This window comes from Triticum dicoccoides, chromosome 5A (genome assembly GCF_002162155.2).
Source record: "Triticum dicoccoides isolate Atlit2015 ecotype Zavitan chromosome 5A, WEW_v2.0, whole genome shotgun sequence".
NCBI classification, from domain to species: Eukaryota; Viridiplantae; Streptophyta; class Magnoliopsida; order Poales; family Poaceae; genus Triticum; species Triticum dicoccoides.
In genome coordinates this window covers 389,439,993-389,447,898 of record NC_041388.1, presented here as the reverse complement: position 1 = coordinate 389,447,898, position 7,906 = coordinate 389,439,993, and positions in this window count along the sequence as shown.

The following is a 7,906-nucleotide window of genomic DNA, read 5'->3' as shown; positions in this document are numbered from 1 at the left end:
CATATCATGTTGGTGAATAAAAATATAGCTCCAAGTAAATTACCGATGGAAGTGGACGAAAGAGGGGATGCCTTCCGGGGCATCCCCAAGCTTTGACTTTTTGGTGTCCTTGGATTATCTTGGGGGTTACATGGGCATCCCCAAGCTTAGGCTCTTTCCACTCCTTGTTCCATGATCCATCAAAAGAATTCACCCAAAACTTGAAAACTTCACAACACAAAACTCAAAATAGAAAACTCGTGAGCTCCGTTAGCGAAAGAAAACAAAATACCACTACAAGGTACTGTAATGAACTCATTATTTATTTATATTGGTGTTAAACCTACTGTATTCCAACTTCTCTATGGATTATAAACTATTTTACTAGCCATAGATTCATCAAAATAAGCAAGCAACACACGAAAAACAGAATCTGTCAAAAACAGAACAGTCTGTAGTAATCTGTAGATAGCGCAAGATCTGGAACCCCAAAAATTATAAAATAAATTGCTGGACGTGAGTAATTTATCTGTTAATTATCTTCAAAATGAATTAACTAAATATCACTCTTCAAATAAAAATGACAGTGATTATCGTGAGCGCTAAAGGTTCTGTTTTTTTACAGCAAGTTCAACAAGACTTTCCCCAAGTCTTCCCAAAGGTTCTACTTGGCACAAACACTAATTAAACACAAAAAAACAACCAAAACAGAGGATAAATAATTTATTTATTACTAAACAGGAGCAAAAAGCAAGGAACAAAAATAAAATTGGGTTGACTCCTAACAAGCCCTATCGTTTAACGCCCTTAGCTAGGCATAACGAGCAAGAATATATCTAGGTATTGCCATCTTTGGTAGGTAATCCATAAGTGGCTCTCATGATAGTTTCATATGGTAATTTTATTTTCTTTCTTGGAAAGTGTTCCATGCCCTTTTTTAATGGGAATTGAAATCTAATATTCCCTTCCTTCATATCAATAATCGCACCAACCGTTCTAAGGAAAGGTCTACCAAGAATAATAGGGCAAGAAGGATTGCAATATATATCAAGAACAATGAAATCTACGAGCACATAATTCCTATTTGCAACAATAAGAACATAATTAATTCTTCCCATAGGTTTCTTAATAGTGGAATCCGCAAGATGCAAGTTTACAGAGCAATCATCAAAATTACGGAAATCTAGTAAATCACACAAAGTCTTGGGAATAGTAGAGACACTAGCACCCAAATCACACAAAGCATAAAAACTGATGATCTTTAATTTTAATTTTAATAGTTGGTTCCCCCTCATCATAGAGTTTTCTAGGGATAGAAACTTTCAACTCAAGTTTTTCTTCATAAGATTGCATCAAGGCATCAACAATATGTTTGGTGAAGGCTTTATTTCGACTATAAGCATGTGGAGAATTTAGCACGGATTGCAACAAGGAAATAAAATCAATCAAAGAGCAATTTTCATAATTAAATTCCTTGAAATCCAATATAGTGGGTTTAGCAACATCTAGATTTTTATTTCTTTCCATCCCACTTTCATCAATTTCATCATTAAGGTCTAAACACTCCGAATTTTTAGAACGCCTTCTAGGTAAAGGAAGATCATATTCAGTTTCATCAAGATTCATATTGCAAAATAAAGATTTAATAGGAGACACATCAATAACTTTTAGATCTTCATCTTGATTTTCAAAGGTATTCGGTTTAGTGGCCATCTTATTGACTAAGGTGGCTTGCATATCCGAAATTTCAGCAGTCATCTTCTCTAGACGAGCAATCTAGGATCTTATACCCTCAAATTCTTTAGACATATCATCAAGCTCTTTATTCATATAACTCATAAAACTTTTTTGTTCTTTAAGCTCGTTTGTAAAGAAATTATTATGCTCGAATTGCAAAACCATAAACTTCCTAACGTTGTTTTCGATCTCCTCTAACCTTTTAAGGTGAGGATCACCAAATCTTGGTTGAGCCATCGCGACAAACAAGCAATCTAACACATGAGAAAACAAAAAGCAAGCGGACAAAAAGAGGCAAACAGAGAGGGAGGATAGAGAGAGAGAGGGCGAATAAAACGGAAAGGGTGAATTGCGGGGAGAGGAAAACAAGAGGCAAATGGCAAATAATGTAATGCGAGAGATAGGGATTGTGATGGGTACTTGGTATATTGACTTTTTGCATAGACTCCCCGGCAACGGCGCCAGAAATCCTTCTTCCTACGTCTTGAGATTGTGTTAGTTTTCCCCGAAGAGGAAGGGATGATGCAGCAGAGTAGCGTAAGTATTTCCCTCAGTTTTTGAGAACCAAGGTATCAATCCAGTAGGAGCCCACGCTCAAGTCCCTCGTACCTGCACAAAGCGATAGCTACTCACAACCAACACGATTAGGGGTTGTCAAGCCCTTCACGGTCACTTATGAGAGTGAGATCTGATAGATTGAATATTTTTGGTATTTTTGATATAAAGATGCAATGTGAAAAGTAAAGGCAAAGTAAATAGCAAAACAATATAAAAGTGATGGAGATTGATATGATGAGAATAGACCCGGGGGCCATAGGTTTCACTAGTGGCTTCTCTCAAGAGCATAAGTATTCTACGGTGGGTGAACAAATTACTGTTGAGCAATTGATAGAATTGTGCATAATTATGAGAATATCTAGGCATGATCATGTATATAGGCATCATGTCCGTGACAAGTAGATCGAAACGATTCTGCATCTACTACTATTACTCCACTCATTGACCGCTATCCAACATGCATCTAGAGTATTAAGTTAAAAACAGAGTAACACCTTAAGCAAGATGACATGATGTAGAGAGATAAATTCATGCAATATGAACTAACCCCATCTTGTTATCCTTGATGGCAACGATACAATACGTGTCTTGCTGCCCCTTCTGTCACTGGGTAAGGACACCGCAAGATCGAACCCAAAGCTAAGCACTTCTCCCATGGCAAGAACTACCAATCTAGTTGGCCAAACCAAACGGATAATTCGAAGAGACTTGCAAAGATAACCAATCATGCATAAAATAATTCAGAGAAGATTCAAATATTATTCATAGATAGACTTGATCATAAACCCACAATTCATCGGTCTCAACAAACACACCGCAAAAAGAAGATTACATCGAATAGATCTCCACAAGAGAGGGGGAGAACTTTGTATTGAGATTCAAAGAGAGAGAAGAAGCCATCTAGCTACTAACTATGGACCCGAAGGTCTGAGGTAAACTAATCACACTTTATCGGAGGGGCTAGGATGATGTAGAAGCCCTCCGTGATGACGGCCCTCTTCCGGCGGAGCTCCGGAACAGGCCCCAAGATGGGATCTCGTGGATACAGAAAGTTGCGGCGGTGGAATTAGGTTTTTGGATCCTGTTCTGATCGTTTGGGGGTACGTGTGTATATATAGGAGGAAGGAATACGTCGGTGGAGCACCGAGGGGCCCACGAGGCAGGGGGCACGCCCTAGGGGGGCGCGCCCCCCACCCTCGTGACCACCTCTTTGATCCCTTGCAGTAGGGTCCAAGTCTCCTGGATCACGTTCAGTGAGAAAATCACGTTTCTGAAGATTTTATTCCGTTTGGACTCCGTTTGATATTCCGTTTATCCGAAACACTAAAATAGGCAAAAAAAACAGCAATTCTGGGCTGGGCCTCCGGTTAATAGGTTACTCCCAAAAATAATAGAAAAGTGGAAAATAAAGCCCAATATAGTCCAAAACAATAGATAATATAGCATGGAGCAATCAATAATTATAGATACGTTGGAGACGTATCAACGATCTCTGCTTTGACAAGACGTGTCAAGAAAACTGCCTTGCGTTATGTGTGGAGCTGGTTGAGAAAAACGGTTCGAATAATGACCGGGTCATGGCGTGATGTCATACTGTCAAAACGTGTCAGCAGATTAGATTTGTGGAAATATTATTCTCTCTACGGTGGTATGTGGAACTTATTTTGCAGGGTCGGACACTGTCCTTGTATTCAAACTCTTCCATGGTGTATTCGGAGGAGGAACTCGCCTTGCAATGCCGAAGACAACACTGCGCACCGGACTCATCGTCATTGAAGCCTGGTTCAGGGGCTACTGAGGGAGTCCTGGATTAGGGGGTCTCCGGACAGCCGGACTATATCCTTTGGTCGGACTGTTGGACTATGAAGATACGAGATTGAAGACTTCGTCCCGTGTCCGGATGAGACTCTACTTGGCGTGGAAGGCAAGCTAGGCAATACAGATATGTATATCTCCTCCTTTGTAACCGACCTTGTGTAACCCTAGCCCCCTCCGATATTTATATAAACCGGAGGGTTTTAGTCCGTAGGACAACAGACAATCATACCATAGGCAAGCTTCTAGGGTTTAGCCTCTTTGATATCGTGGTAGATCAACTCTTGTAATACTCATATCATCAAGAACAATCAAGCGGGACGTAGGGTATTATCTCCATCAAGAGGGCCCGAACCTGGGTAAACATCGTGTCCCCTGCCTCCTGTTACCATCCGCCTTAGACGCACAGTTCAGGACCCCCTACCCGAGATCCGCCGGTTTTGACACCGACAGTGCCCCTTAATCTCGTCTGTCATTAGCTATCTCTCTTCAATGATTTTTAAATCCCCAGAGCCATCATCTCCTCCCACCAGGGCTCCGTTCAAAGCCTCTGCATCCCGTCATGCTACCTGAGCAAGCATACCATGCCCTGCACGATGGACGCCTAGCTGAGATCCCTTGAATTCACAGAACTACATCTACTTGAGTTCTACTATTCCCCTGGAAATCACCTACCAGATACCGAACGCCATCTACCTGTGCCCTCAGCACCAATGTCCATCTCGCGGTTTCCTCCTCTCTCCACACCGCCACCTTTGCGTTGTGCGACCTACCAGACAATCTGGTACTAAACATTCGACTCCCATTTCTCAAGAAACTTTCACTTGTGCAGGTTCGTATATCGAAGGCCTCATTGCACAACATCATCCACTCCAGTTTCCCTGCCCTGGAGTGCTTGGTGCTTGTTTTCACAGTTAGAATCCGTAGTCTCCAAATAAAGTCGCCTAACCTTGTAAGAATTGGAATTTCTTTTGACGGAAGGCAGCTCATCATCCAAGATGACCCTTCACTTCAAAGGTTGATCCTTGATTCTAGTTATTCACCGTTGCAAATAACCGTCCTCTCTGCGACTAAACTGGAGACCTTGGGTGTAATACATGATCTCTGTGCTCATTTCAATATGGTGTTTAGCTCCATAGTTCTTCAGGTACTTTATATTATCATCTACACTTGTAACCATAAGATGCATTTTAAATTTTTGCGCATAAGTTATATGTTATCTTGGAGTACACATTTTGTACTAATATTATGGTCTATGCTTAGAGTTTCTCCATGGATGGCCTATCAATGGTGCTAGATTCTATCAAGATCTTATATATCCAAATGAATAGTTTTGATCTAAACAAGATTATTGGCTTCCTTCAATGCTTTCCATGTCTGGAGAAGTTGTATATAAAGGTGATAATTTCACACACATTGGAAGCCCGCATATAGTGTACTAGAATTAACCGTTCAGCTGTTGCTCTTTCGACACTCTTTTTTTTGACCTTAACTGTTTTCAATTTTCATCTCTATTTAGGCAACATGACGGGGTAAGAAAGTTATAACCAGTCGATGGATTCGTAAGAATCGGGATTTTCTCACTTCTCATGAGATTCAATTGAAGACAATAACGCTAGAACAATATGTAGCGAACCGTGCAAACACTAGATTTGTCACATTCTTCTTGCTGAATGCGAGGTTACTATTGTCCATCAGGCTTAAGTTTATCAGCAGCATGGTTTTGATGGATGGGTATGTGGAAGAGCAAAAAAGGAGTTTCAGGTGGGCAAAAGAGCTTCTGAACATGCTGGGCTTCTATTTACAACCTATTGTGGTCATAACCTAGTAAATTTTACGACCCAGGATGTTCATTCTATGGACCTGACCGATCCATTTGACTGTGACTGCCAAAAACAGTGCTGGATTTAGATGTTGTTGCCCTTTTCAACCTGGGTTTTTTGTAAACCTGATGAACAATTAACCCTCGTGCTTTTGTACAGTTTGTAAGCTAGATTTAGATGTTCTTTCCCTTTTCAACTCGGCTGTGACTGTCATATTTTATTTGAAGCAAGGAAAATGGCTTGGCAGTCGTTTAATTTAGAGTGAAATGTTGTAACAACTAACAAATCGCAACCAAGGGAAATAACATCACTCTCGTCGGCTGCTTGAGCTCACTATGCATTATAGAAGCCAAGTGATTAGCCCCCACCAGCACCCACAAACTTATTTTGAACTAGCACATCAAATGGGCTGTAAATTTTCATAGGAAAGGTTGCATGACCGTGACAGATTTGGATTCTGACATTTGGGACCCGCAAGGAAATAGCCTATCCAAGGTGGTGTCGACTTACTAGCCAGTCAACAAACAATTCTGCCTACCAGTCGTTGGATTGACATCCAACATTTGTCGTGTATCTTCTATCTCTTGTCTTCTTCTACCTCCAGCCACCCAAACCAAACCACCCCGTCGGCTCTGCCTGCTCCCGCCTCCCATGGCTGGTTGTGCCTCCGCTGCCCTACCATACGTACCCAATGTTGGCCAGTCCCTCCCTGTATTCCCCCACACGTCCTGTTATTCTTCGGTGATGTCAGCCCCAACACGCACCCGCACCCGAACTAGTCAACCCTCGTACTCCCCTCCACCCGCGACTAGACCGGCGCATCTTCCACGGCTCCTGTTCATTCCGTCCAAGGCCTCGCGCATCGTCCTTTGCCTTGCGGCCTTGGTTCGCTTGCAGTGTGCGGTGCGCTACCGTCTTGCGTTGTCAACGTCGTCAACAACCAAGAGGAACAAGGAGATGACTGTATGTGGAGAGGATGATAGTAGGGACCCACCAGCGTCATGGCAGTACGCAAGCAAGTGCCTCTATATTACAATCCCAAAAATATGGTTCCTCCTAATGGTTGGACATCTGGGGCTCATGCCATTGTCAACGTAGTCAATAAACGAGAGAATTACACTACGAGCGGCTGACACCAGGGACCAAGCAGGTCGCGTAGTTTTTTTTGAGGAACAAGCAGTTGTTATTTATACTAGTTTTAGCGACGGACCAGGATAACAACGGGGCTGTGCGGGGGCTGTGGCCCGTCTAACCAGGGTTTTATTTATGTTTACCACATCATGAGCCCAGTTGTGTTTTTTCTTGCTGAAAATGGCTAGCCTAGTTCTATTTTTTAAAAGAAATACCCAAATGAGGCCTACTTGCTTTATCAGCCCTGCTGGGCTGCAAATCTTTCAAGACGAGGAGAGTTTCATTCGGTTTGCCCAGAAATGGGCTGTACATTTTTAAAACACATCAAACCGGGAATTAGTTTCAATTTTTTTCATTACAAGATTTTAAATTCCATTGATTTTTATGCGTGGACAATTATTTGGATTTTATATTTATATAAATTATTTTTCAAAATAGTTTGAATGTGAATCGATATTTCGGGATTAAAAACAGTTGATCGCACCGAAATATGCAAAATTTCGTATACTTTTTAACCGTGGCCACAATATGGGGTGTAATGCTAACAAAAAGAAGATGGGATCCAAAAAATTCTTAAGAATTAGCAAATGGGTTGTACATTATTAGAAATAATGCACACGATAGCAGTGACTGTTGGATGTCCATCCAACGGCTATCGTGCTTCTTCAATCTCTGCTCTTCCTGCTCCAGCCGCTCAAACAAGTGCCGGCGGGACTGTCTGCTCCCTCCTCCCCCGGTCGGCTATGCTGCCGCACAGGCCTCACCGCCCCCCCCATATTCCCATCGTTGGCCTAGCACCCCTCTACTCAGCCACACCTACTGTTATTCTCTGGGGACGGCAGACGAACTAGTAAACCCTCGTA